The sequence below is a fragment of the Natator depressus genome, chromosome 3, assembly GCF_965152275.1.
Source record: "Natator depressus isolate rNatDep1 chromosome 3, rNatDep2.hap1, whole genome shotgun sequence".
NCBI classification, from domain to species: Eukaryota; Metazoa; Chordata; order Testudines; family Cheloniidae; genus Natator; species Natator depressus.
The window spans coordinates 120,633,280-120,646,651 of NC_134236.1; the positions used below are offsets into that span (position 1 = coordinate 120,633,280).

The window sequence follows — 13,372 nt, forward strand, 5'->3', positions numbered from 1 at the left end:
CCCCTCAGGGTCATGTGACCTCTTGTCATTTGCACAGTGAAGGCTGCCACTGGAGTCTGATTCTGGACTTATTAAAGCTGGGGGAAAATGACTTTTTGAATTTTCAAAAATGGAACTGAAAGGCTTGGCTTTTGGTATTCTCTCCTCACCCCCCACCACTTTCTCTCCCTTTTTCTTTTTCTTCCACTTTCCTTTTCCCATTTTGCCACTGGACATGGAAAAAGCACAAATTGATAACTTTTGGGTTTTAAAATAAAAACCCAACAAAAACAAAGTTTTCCATGGAAATTTTTTGAACAAAACCAAAAAATTTCTTTCTAGATTCTGAGTGGAAACTACTTACGTTTTTCAACCAACACTTTTCTTCTAAGACATGTTCATTTCTGCCTGCACAGTTTCTGCCTTTCTTCTCAAGGACAACAGCAGCAACAAAAGGGCTGATCGGCTGGCATGTAATTCCCTTCCTAGTTTTTGTTGTCATATCTGGAAGCGCTGTTGCTTGTTTTTTATGATATCTGCATCTCTCTGTGAAGGCTAAAGCAGTGTGTATGTATATAATCATTGCCACTAATTTATTTCTGAGTTGGAGACTCTCTTTTTAGAGAAAGAGTTTACTTTTAAAAGTCAACAAAATTCTTGATTCAGGCTATTGTACGTGATGCACAGATCTGAGGAAATGCTGTGTTTTAGTGCACAGATTTAGTCCCTGGCAGTTTTCTTTTTTGTTTTCCCAGAAGTTACCTCACTCTATTCAAGGTCAGACTAGATGAGCTCATGGTCCCTTTGGGCCTTAAAAATCTATGAAGCTCTATGATAGACCCTTTATTCTTGCTGAGAGAACTGCTTATGTTGCAGCTGAGAAACCCCTTGGGAATTCTTAGTCTGCTCCTGATCCTAGATCAGGCTCCCAGGCAATGTTGCCCAGTGCTAACAGTAAATTGTCATGTTAAACACAACGAGAGGTTTTTCTTACAACAGTGTTTTACAGACCATCTAGTTAAAGAAAAACAAACCGAGCCCTCGCTCTACATTAACTAATATCTGTTTTCCATTGCATATGATTTTTTCCAGGGTGCTGTTACCGGACGAGCTGTTTGCCTGCTTGAACTATCAACCTAGTGTTATTTGCAGAGGCATAAACAAATACAATCTTTAAATTCTACACCTGAAACCCTCCTATCTCCTGAGAAGTGGTGGGCGATAGCACAGACCAACAATACAAATGTACAGACACCTGGCTTCTAATGAAAGAAGGTTTTGTAGTGTAGTACCCAAAACATAACCCTACTGTATCTCTACACAACACTGAGCCACATGGTACAAAATTAGTTAGGAGCATTCGAAAGTATCTTCAGAGTCATAGTAAAAACTGCATTTTACTATTAACAAAAAGAATTCTAAGTCCTATTTGAAGATCCATGTGTAACTCACAATATTTATTCTGTCACGAGCCACAGCAGCTATAATTATTATTTAAAACTGGGCTGAATGAACAGCAATTTATTTTTTGGGGAGGAAAGATGCTTCTTACACAGGCTTCTCTCCCTTCTTTTTGTGATCTGATATTTATATCCCAGGTCCCTAGAAGTTTCAGTGCAGATTCTCTTGTACTCACCGGATTCTTTGTAGTAATGTTACTGTTGTAGCTTCCCTTTCGCACGTTCCTCTGAGACAATGGGCCAGACACGGTATATTTAGCCAGCTTCACAGGGAACTAAGTTTACAGGTGCACAACAAAGCTGGAACTGAAGAAGGGACACTTAACTAACCATTACGTTCAGTGCTAACGAGGAGGAGATACTGTACCAAGCTGCAAGCATGCACGCGCGCGTTCACACACACACACGGAGGGGAGGAGCGGCTCTGTGAACTGGTTATAGAAACTAAATGGCCCCTGAGGATGCTAACAGAGGTAAAATGAACATTGCAAGCCAGCAGGGTTCACGCTGTACACCAGGCTAACACGAAGCCCCTTGAGCATATGAAAAAATGGAACATTTGCGGGAGTTAGACAGGAAATCTGTGTAAGCAGGTTTGTGCTGCACTCTAGGAGACTGGGAGGTGGGTCTGAAAATCAACGTAAACGTTCTAACTGAGGCTTGGAGAAGGTAGATTCATAGATATTTAGGACAGAAGGGACCATTATGATCATCTAGTCTGACCTCCTGCACAACGCAGGCCACAGAATTTCACCCACCACTCCTACAGAAAAAAACCTCACACCTATATCTGTGCTATTGAAGTCCTCAAATCATAGTTTAAAGATTTCAAGGAGCAGAGAATCCTCCAGCAAGTGACCTGTGCCCCATGCTACAGAGGAAGGCGAAAAACCTCCAGGGCCTCTTCCAATCTGCCCTGGAGGAAAATTCCTTCCCCCGACCCCAAATATGGTGATCAGCTAAACCCTGAGCATACGGGCAAGATTCATCAGCCAGATACTACAGAAAATTCTTTCCTGGGTAACTTGGATCTCACCCCATCTAATAGCCCATCACAGGCCATTGGGCCTATTTACCACGAATATTTAATTATCAAAACCATGTTATCTCATCATACCATCTCCTCCATAAACTTATCGAGTTTAATCTTAAAGCCAGATAGATCTTTTGCCCCCACTGCTTCCCTTGGAAGGCTATTCCAAAACTTCACTCCTCTGATGGTTAAAAACCTTCGTCTAATTTCTAGTCTAAACTTCCTAGTGGCCAGTTTATATCCATTTGTTCTTGTGTCCACATTGGTACTGAGCTTAAATAATTCCTCTCCCTCTCCGGTATTTATCCCTCTGATATATTTATAGAGAGCAATCATATCTGCCCTCAACCTTCTTTTAGTTAGGCTAAACAAGCCAAGCTCCTTGAGTCTCCTTTCATAAGACAAGTTTTCCATTCCTCGGATCATCCTAGTAGCCCTTCTCTGTACCTGTTCCAGTTTGAATTCATCCTTCTTATTGGGGCACCCATCAATTTGCTGGCCCTTACTGACTTAAAAACAAAACGTTCGTTCCAAATGCTTAACGAGTGAGTTTGCAGAAAAGTTCTGTGGGACAGATCCTCAGTTGGTATCAACTGTCATTGCTTCATTGTTGACTTCAATGTACACCCGCTGAGGATCTGTTCTGGTGTTCTTCTGGAAGCCCATTAGTCTGACTGTTATTTAATCCAGACAGCACCATAGACCTACTTTAGAGTCTAAGAAAAATGACAGGTTCCTCCCTTAGTTCCTTGCTTTTTTTTTTTTTTTTTTTCAAATTTACTAAAATGTGTAGACAGTAGGTAGATGAAAGGTTGGGTGAAAAAAGGTGCTTATTTGTTTTGAAAGTGCATCTTTTGGAATCTGTGACCTGATCTGTGGCACGAGGTCATGTGATGTGGGTAACGCTATTAAAGAGTTAATTGTATGAAATTATTCTAAATAAAAGTTGTGGTGTGTCAATAAGGTTGGCAGGGTCCAGACTCACTATGCTGTACTGGTTTGATTTTTATTATTAGGATAGTTCCTATGGTGTCTGAATATGGGCATTAGGCCCCGGTTTTACTACAAGTGGTATTGCAAAGAATCTGGGCCATTTGTAATCCAAGATTCATTTGAAGCTGTGGAGACATTCAGCTTTGGTAAAATTAGTTATTTAAACTATATTATCGAAATGGGAGCATCCCTCTTTTCTGTATGGTTTTGTTCTCTCTTCACTTGTGCAACTGAAAGATTGCAACGGTCACATTGATTGGGCAGGAAATGCTCCCTCCCATACTGTATTGTTGATCCTTTGATAGCCTTATGTCAAATAGGAATCCAGTAAACAAGCTCTATGAAATCATCTCTGCACTTTCTCTCTTAAGAGCCCGAGGGCGGAACCCCAACTCCAAACAAAGCTAGATGAGAACTGCATTCAGGTTCAAAAGTGGAAACAGCTTCATTCAAATTAAGTTGTCAGAAAATTCCAGCACTAAACTCCATGAGGAAGGTGTCAAGGTTCCTTCCCCACTCTGAACTCTAGGGTACAGATGAGGGGACCTGCATGAAAACCTCTTAAGCTTACTTTTACCAGCTTAGGTTAAAACTTCCCCAAGGTACAAACTATTTTACCTTTGGACTTCCACTGCCACCACCAAACTTTATCTGGGTTCCTGAAAAAACATAGTTTGGAAATGTCTTTCCCCCCAAAATCCTCCCAACCCTTGCACCCCACTTCCTGGGGAAGGTTTGGTAAAAATCCTCACCAATTTGCATAGGTGACCACAGACCCAAACCCTTGGATCTTAGGGCAATGAAAAAGCATTCAGTTTCCTTACAAGAAGACTTTTAACAGAAGTAAAAAAGAATCACCTCTGTAAAATCAGGATGGTGAATACCTTACAGGGTAATTAGATTCAAAACACAGAGAATCCCTCTAGGCAAAACCTTAAGTTACAAAAAAGACACACAGACAGGAATATTCATTCTATTCAGCACAGCTATTTTCTCAGCCATATAAAGAAATCATAATCTAAACACATACCTAACTAGATTACTTACTAAGTTCTAAGACTCCATTCCTGTTCTGTCTCCGGCAAAAGCATCACACAGACAGACCCAGACCCTTTGTTTTTCTCCCTCCTCCCAGCTTTTGAAAGTATCTTGTCTCCTCATTGGTCATTTTGGTCAGGTGCCAGCGAGGTTACCTTTAGCTTCTTAACCCTTTACAGGTGAGAGGATTTTTCCTCTGGCCAGGAGGGATTTTAAAGGGGTTTACCCTTCCCTTTATATTTATGACACGCCCCCCAAATCTCAGCTAGGGTGAAACGCTGGCTGGGATTTCTTCCTGGAGCTCTAGGAAAAACAGAGTTAATAAGACACATGCACCTCTAAATATACTGCCAAGTACATAAAGACTAACAATATTTTCCACATCTCAAGGTCGATTTTAACCAGTTGATTCTGGGAAACTTTCACTGGAGAGTGCATCAGCCACTTTGTTAGAAGCTCCTGAGATGTTTTGGATGTCGAAATCAAAATCTTGGAGAGCTAAACTCCACCGAATAAGTTTTTTGTTGTTTCCCATGGCACCACTGTAGCGCCAGGAGGGATTTTAAAGGGGTTTACCCTTCCCTTTATATTTATGATAGAAGGGTTGAGGAAACTGCCTAATGTAAAACACCTGACCTCCCATGATAATCTTTCAAACAGAAAAATACTTTCTAGCACACCCTAATGCTGATCTTAATGATAGATCCTTAATTGTATAGCCCCAGAGCATTCTTATCCTTCTGAGGACAAGGGGATAAGTTACAGTTTGTTTTCCTTCATTTAGGCCCTGATACAGTAAAACACATAAGTGCATGCTTAACTTTAAGCACATGCTTAGTTCCATTACATAATGGCCTGTGACCCTGAGCTATAACACAATTTTTCCTCTTCTGGCATTTGCATTAACCACCAAAGTGAGTAGTGCAAAATGTTTACAATTCCATGTTCCTACAACAGTGGGGAGGATCCTTACAGGAACATTGCAGGGCTAGGAGAAAACCACAAGGTCAGCCAGACTAACTCAGACTGTTCTTTCAGGCATTCAGGCGCTAAGGTCTGGGGTAAAGGACTTTTTTAATGAATAAATTACAGTAGGTATTTTCAAATGCCATAGGAAGTCTCAATGTATTCATTTCTACTTTGTGTCTCATAAACCAGCAATCCCTCAAATGCTTCAGCCACAGTTTTGGACCCCCTGAATAAACAGCAACAAAATATATATATTACTTGCAAAAATAGTCACCCACCTATGCTTAAAAAATATGGATTGTTGTCTGCAAACACCTGCAAAATTTGCATGCAAATTATACTTTTTCTAAGACACATCTTTGTGTGTGCAAAGAGATATTTTCTTGCACTTGTGCATATTTTGCAGGTGCAACTTAGTTGACTATTTTTGGAAATGTTGCCCATTTGAATTTTGCTGCTGGATGGCTTCACTGCTAGTGAACTTGATCAGAATACCAGCATCAAGATGTTGTAGAGGGGAATCTTCCCTGCTTAGTGTTCTCTGGGATAGCTAGCAAAGAGATGAATGGGGATGTTATGTTAGCTTTGGCATTGTTGGTGTGACTGTAGTGAAGTCTCAATTAAGCCCTTGTAACTTTAATGTAGGTCAGTTTTTGTAGAAGTTGCAGTTTGTGCCCAGACTACATGATCAAAAGAAGATATTTTATTATTTCTGCAGCATTAGCTAAAATTTTGCAACAAAAATCTTTTTATTTCTCTTCTGACTCTATTTAACTCTGTTTTCAGAATCCTTAGGGACTGAGACCTTCAGAGATGATTCTTTTCCAGGTATTGTATCTAAACCAGAATTGTTCTGCAAATCATTGGTGAGGAGTGAGAGAAGACATTTCTTTTAAACTTTAATAACAATTGTAAAGCTGCCTGCAGTGACTCAAGAGCATGACTACCAATCAGCCTCAAGGTAGACTATTAAGAACGAGAGCACAACCCCCAAAGTGGTTGTGAATTCTATACTTGGATTTCAGTAGTCTGTTATTGAGTGTTCATTCCTCAGGCATTATAATAGCCTAACCATGGAGTCACAGACAGCCCCCTTGGGTACTCTAATCTATCTCATCACGCAGGTGAGCAAATCTTTGTGATAGATGGTCCCTCACCCAAGAGTCACAGCAATATTCAGGTTTCTCCCAGTCCCAAAGGACCAGTGACTTACTGCAGGTCAATTATATCTCAGATCTCACACCAAAGACAATGCTTGTAGCTGATCCTGTAATAATCTATAGAAAGAAAGAAAAGAAAGAAAGAATTAATAGGAAAAGGAAATGAGTTATTTACAGGGTTAAAGCAGGTAAACATATATACACAAATGAGTTCAAATCCTAAATTTCAGAAATAATAGACACTTCTATAATAAGCAAACGCTAAATATGTTCTTTAGGGCTAACCCAGGCTAAACACTGGGGATCTCTTGCTTCTATTTGGTAATCCTTACCCCTCAGAGTCCAAGCAGCATAAAAATACAGTTCCTCCAACACTCTTCATCCCCTTGTGCTCTGAGCTGCAAACTCAGCTGACAGGAGGAATCTCTGCATGGGTGGGCAAACGATAAAGTCTTTTGCCCTCTTTAACATCCCACAATAATCTGTATGGTGTTGATGGATCTTTCCTGTTGGTCAGGACATAACATCTTCTGTTGCAGATCACCGTTTCACACTAATTAATGTCTCTCTCCTTTCTGTGACTACATAAATCACCAGAGTCTCGCAATACCTGCTCAAATATTACCTTACAATATGGGATACAGATATAATAAGTGAGATTAATGCACGCAGCAACTCACAAGCATTCAAGAAAGCTTCAATACTAAACAAATTCTTATAATTCTAATACCTACTTTAATAATTCTAACACACCAGTGAGCCAGACTAATTCCAGCTGTGTGTTCCATTGAGGCATGGGAACCTTGGCATAAACTGACAACTGGGGTCTACCACCATCACAACAACTTGGCCAGGATTTGTCTCTATTTAATGTATGTGAGAATTTTGGAGAGGTATGCAACACCACTAATATTGGGAGTGAAACGAGTAGAACAGAAATCAAAATTCAAAACATGCAAACTTTCCATCTTTTAAAAATGTTTTTTAGATGATTGTAGTAAAAATCCATTTTTAATCTGAATAAAACCTTCTACATATCCGAGTTAGAAGATTAACATGTAATGCCTCATTAAAATAGTCAGTCACCAATTAAGTTAATAAAATGACTATTTGAAATTCATAAGAGGCTGGGAAATTAAAGAGACACTTATCTGAGAGCTAGTAGGCTTTCATTTACAGATACATTAAACAAAAAAACAAACAAACTGGAATATAGCCCTGTAAAATGAGAAATTAGTCTACTAGCCCATATGTTCATTATTAAACTGCCTGCTGTTAGTCAGCTCGCTTTCTTTTGTTCTCCATCTGTCACATCTTGTACCCATTGAGGACCAGATTTTGCTACTGACAATTATGTTGCATATTGCCTTACCCCCCCCCCCCCAGATAATCTGTCCAGAAGATCTGGTCCTTAGATTGTGTGTTCTTTGGAGCATGGCTAGCATTTCATTTAAAGTCCATACCGCTCTAAACACTATAGGTTTCAACCTGATTGGGGCCTTTGGGCACTACCATAATAAAAGTCATAATAATTGTAAAGAATTGAAAATAATAAACCTTGAATTTATTCCAGGAAGGAAAAACTTTTTTCGTCAAGGTTACTGAGTTTTCCTCTCCTACTTTTATTGACTGAATTGTCTCAGGTGCGTGTGTCTGTGTTGGTGTAATACTTTCCACAGCAAACATGTAGAACAAAAGAACAATGACTCTATTAGAAGATAACTCCAGGAGATAAAATCTGGCCTTCAGAAAGGTCTGTCTATCTCTCAGTATCAAAGGATTGAGAGGAGAGCTCATCAGGAATTGTCTATTGAAATGTTCTGTCAACAGAAATTGTGGTTACCTCAAAATTGAAAATTTTCCCCAAATGCTTTGGTTTTTTAGTCAGGAAAATTGAAAATGAAATACTTTGAGTTGTCCCATATGAAAACCTTTTGGTTTATTGAATCAAATTGAAATATTTAGTTTTGGGTCAGGTTGATGTTAATCTGTTGCCCTGAGTTGCACAGTGCCTCGTGGGAGTTGTAGTTCAGATGCCCCATGCCCTCATTCTCCTCTAGGGGGCTGGGTTCCCTGGCTGGACTTCATCTCCCATGACACACTTTCATTACTGAAACAGCTCAGTGAAGAACTTGGTCCCAGAACAAGAATTTATTGAGGAATCTTTCGGTTGTTAAGCTGATGTTTCTCCCCCAACATCAAAAATTTAGGTGTGCAGTAATGTCAGGTGCTTGTGTCCATCCCTGTGCCAATGTATGATTATTCCCTGTATTGTATTTTCTATTGCATTGTCCAATCCAGTTTTAAATGAACCAAGAAATGCATCAACCACCATTACCAGAGGAAGGACTATTCCATGGTCAAAGAGAGCTCGCTATTATTTAAGACTCTTTCCCCTGCTATTCAGCCTAAATTGTCCTATGTTTAACTTCATCCCTTTCTTCTAATTTTTTATCCTCCACTAAGCAATTCCTCTTCCTCCATGGTGTTTCCACCTTTCAAATACTTGTAGCTAGGGAACATATCTGTTCCAGCATGGGGAAATCCACAGCTGGCATACAGCCAGCACTGATGGCATACATCTGGCATAATTGGTACTCTGCCTCCTACTTAAAACTGCTGCTGTAAAGAGCATGATGGGAATGGAGCATGAGGGGCATGACCCGAGTTCATGCTCTCTGGGTAGCCTTGGCAGGCATAGTTGCTCATAGGCAGTTGTTGCAGTTTGGAGGGATTTACAGCAGCTCTGAGGCTGCTCTAAGTTATACTAATGGCTGAACCAGCCCCTGATAGCCCCAAGTGTCAGGAGAATGAAAGGTGGCATAGACATCTTTGCCTTCCCTGATTGTTTCAGCTGTGCTGAATGGAGCACTGTGTAGTTGAGGATGTGGTCCATATATGGCTTGGGAGAGACTGAAGAGGGAACCTCCATATCTATTTCTCTTGGTTAATAATCATGTATGGAATGTATTAAACAATGAGCTTCACTGCTGTATATAATAAACTATCTGTTATGTCCTGTTGATTTTTATCACAGTGTTTATATGAATAAACTTTGTCCTGATTTTGTTAGTATTTTAACCTACTGTAGCTGTCCAGAGTCCTGCACTTGACCTGACTCTTTGCTTATAGTACAAAACAGCTAAACTCTAGTCCTGGAGATAGCCGTGTCTCCTTTTTTGGAGTGGAATCATATTTGAACTAATTTTGGTCTAGTGAGGTGTTGACATTTTTTCCCATGTGGGCAGAGTGCTGCAGAAAGATATATACACCTCTCAAAAGCCTTCAATATCGTATTAAGCAACTAAAATCCAATATCTCTGCTAAAGGCTGCACAATTTATAGTAAAAGGGTCCAGTGCCACTGAAGTCTGAATTTACATGTGACTAGAATCTGGCCCAAAGTTTTCATTCATCAGTGAAGGAATTTAGTCACAGTGCTATGCTATGGGGTACATGGTCCAGCGATTAGGGTGCTAACCTGCTTCAGTTCCCTGCTCCACCTCAGACTTGTGTGACTTTGAAAATCTGGCCCAAAGTGACTTGCCCAAAGGTACGTAGAAACCTAACCTGCTTAGGTACTCTTGAAAATTCTACTAAGAATCTAACCTGCTTAAATTTTAGGTGCCTAGTTTGAGAGGCCTAGAATCTGATTTTTTTTTCAGAGCACTTAGCTTTATATGTTCAAATGTTCAAAACACAGCTTCCCATGACTTCAGTTGCATCCGTGAACACATATGGAATGACCACCTGTGAAAAGTTTGGTTTAAGTGACTTGCCCAGCATTGCATAGGAACTCTATGGTAGAAGCAGGAATAGAATCCAGATCTCCAGGGCAGCATTCTAAAGTAACTGCTCATGGTACTGAGATTATCTTCAAGAACTCATGGAAGATAAGTGAGGTCCTAGAGGACTGGAGAAGAGCAAATTGTGACAGAGCATGGCCTTCCACTCCTGTCTTGTACAAATGGCTCTAACACCTCCGATTTGTAATCACCACTGTGTAGCTTTTGTTATCTCAACCGCCACCATTTACAGTCCTGTGCAGCAACTCTGTTTACCATGACATACCAACATCATCCCTCTTTTGGCATCCTCCCTTTACCCTGCCCCTGCTATCCTCTCCTTACCCTCTCTCTTTCTCATTCCCCTTTGCACTTTCTTTCTACTCTTCCAGTTAATGGGTTAACTACCTCTTTAGCTCCCCCCAGCTCAGATTGATCTAATAATTAGCCTCAGTTTCCCTGCAATCAGGCTCTTCTCCAGGGAAACTAATTGGACTTACAGTGACCTGAATGCTGGTTCAGATTCTAGTTCTCAGCACTCTGTCACAGAAACACAGTACCTGTCCTTAAAAAGTCAGCCTAACATTGATACCTGGTAAGATACTAGAACAAATTTGATACTAGTCAATTTGTAAGCACTTAGAGGATAATAGAGTTATAAGGATTACCCAGCATGAATTTGTCAAGAACATGCCATGCCAAACCAATCTCATTTCCTTCTTTTACAAGATTACTGGCCTAGTGGATGGGGGGAAGCAGAAGACTCTATATATTTTGATTTTAGTAAGGCTTTTGACGCAGTCCCAAATGCCATTTTCATAAACAAGCTCGGGAAATGGGATCTAGATGAAATTACTATAAAGTGGGTGCATGACTGGTTGAAAGACTGTACTCAGAGTAGTTCAAGGATTTGCTGTCAAACTGGGCGGGGGGTGGAGCCAGTGAGGTCTCACAGGGTCAGTCCTGGGTCTTGTACTAGTTAATATTTTAATTAATGACTTGGGTAATGGAGTGGAGAGTATTCTTATAAGATTTGCAGATGACACCAAGTTGGGAGGGCTTGCAAGCATTTTGGAGGACAGCATTAGAATTTAAAATGACCTGGACAAATTGGAGAATTGGTCTGAATTCAACAAGATGAAATTCAATAAAGACAAGTGAAATGTACTTCAATTAGAAAGGAAAAATCAAATGCACAATTGTAAAATGGGGAATAACTGGCTAAGTGGTAGTACGCTGAAAAGGATCTGGGGGTCAGAGTGGATCACAAATTGACCATGAGTCAACAGTGTGATGCAGTTGTGAAAAAATAAACTAATATCACTCTAGTGTATATAAACAGGAGCATCCTATGGAATACACAGGAAGTAATTGTCCCACACCACTCGGTATTGGTGAGGCCTCAGCTGGAGTACTGTGTCCAATTTTGGGCACTACGCTTTAGGAAAGATGTGGATAAATTGGAGAGAGTCCAGAGGCGAGCAACAACAATGATAAAAGGCTTAGAAAACCTGACCTATGAGGAAAGGTTGAAAAAATTGGGCATGTGTATCCCTGAGCAAAGAAGACTGAGAGGGGACCTCCTAACAGTCCTCAGCTATGTTCAGGGCTGTTACAAAATGGCCAGTGATCAGTTGTTCTCCATGTGTGTAGGAATATAGGCCATCATTAGATTTGGGTGAACTATGGTTTTAAATTGAGCTGGGATATTAGCCTGAGCAATAGGCCCAAAGTGTGTGACCAGAAACTATGAGATCATGAGACAGAAGCGTTGTTGTGTTAAACTTGTAGAGAATCTTTGAAATACGAGTGTTCTCTTATTTGAGGTGTGGGCTGAAGTAACAGAAATAAAACACAGTAAATTGGGTACCAGGTGCAGTAAATAATTGGCTATGTAAGAAACTGTTTCTGCTGGCCTTAGCTAGGGTCGAATAATTGGCAATGACAACATTTGTTTGTCAAAGGGTATAAAAAAAGTAAACTTTTAAAGGATTCGTTACTACTACCTGCCTCACCAAATTGGAGCCAACCAATATGCATCCCTGGGTTTTGCCTATTTGTAAGTATCTTGCTGAAATGCTTATAAATGTTTTGTTACTGTTTGGATGTAGTAAATTGTTTATTTAGGCTTTTCAGGCATGTTTAGAGCAATTGTATAAATGCTATTCAGCCTTTGGATTTAATAAAAGAATTTATGGTTAGGAACAACAGAGAGGCCATAGTGGGTCAGACTAAAGGTCCATCTAGCCCAGTATCTTGTCTTCTGACTGTGGCCAATGCCACGTGCCCCAGAGTGAATGAACAGAACAGATAATCATCAAGTGATCCATTCCCTGTTGTCCATTCCCAGCTTCTGGCAAACACAGGCTAGGGACACCATCCCTTCCCATCTTGGCGAATACCCATTGATGGACCTATCCTCCATAAATTTATCTAGTTCTTTTTGGACCCTGTTATAGTTTTGGCTTTCACAACATCCTCTGGCAAAGAGTTCCACAGTATGACTATGCATTGTGTGAAGAAATACTTCCTTTTGTTTGTTTTAGACCTGCTGCCTATTAATTTCATTGGGTGACCCCTAGTTCTTGTGTTATGAGAAGGAATAAATAACAGTTGTATACTTTCTCCACACAGCTCATGATTTTATAGACCTCTATCATATCCCCCCTTAATGGTCTCTTTTCCAAGTTGAAAAGTCCGAATCTTATTAATCTCTCCTCATACGGAAGATGTTCCATACCCCTAATCATTTTTGTTGCCCTTTTCTGAACTTTTTCCAATTCCTATCTATCTATCTATCTATCTATCTATCTATCTATCTATCTATCTATTGAGTTGGGGCAACCACATCTGCACACAGTATTCAAGATGTGAGTGTACTATGGATTTATATAGTGGCAATATGATATTTTTTATCCCTTTCTTAATGATTCCTAGTATTCTGTTAGCTTTTTTG

The 13,372-nt window shown here is 40.1% G+C and overlaps 1 protein-coding gene across 1 annotated transcript in view; it reads right to left on the bottom strand.

Annotated features, from left to right (window-relative positions):
* The window catches only part of TAGAP (T cell activation RhoGTPase activating protein), an 89,313-nt gene extending 87,635 nt beyond the window's left edge, over positions 1-1,678 (bottom strand). The window contains exon 1 of the mRNA XM_074946999.1: positions 1,616-1,678. The gene's annotated coding sequence lies outside the window, so the exon portion shown is untranslated. The remainder of the gene's footprint in view (positions 1-1,615) is intronic.
* Between the last annotated feature and the right edge of the window lie 11,694 nt (positions 1,679-13,372).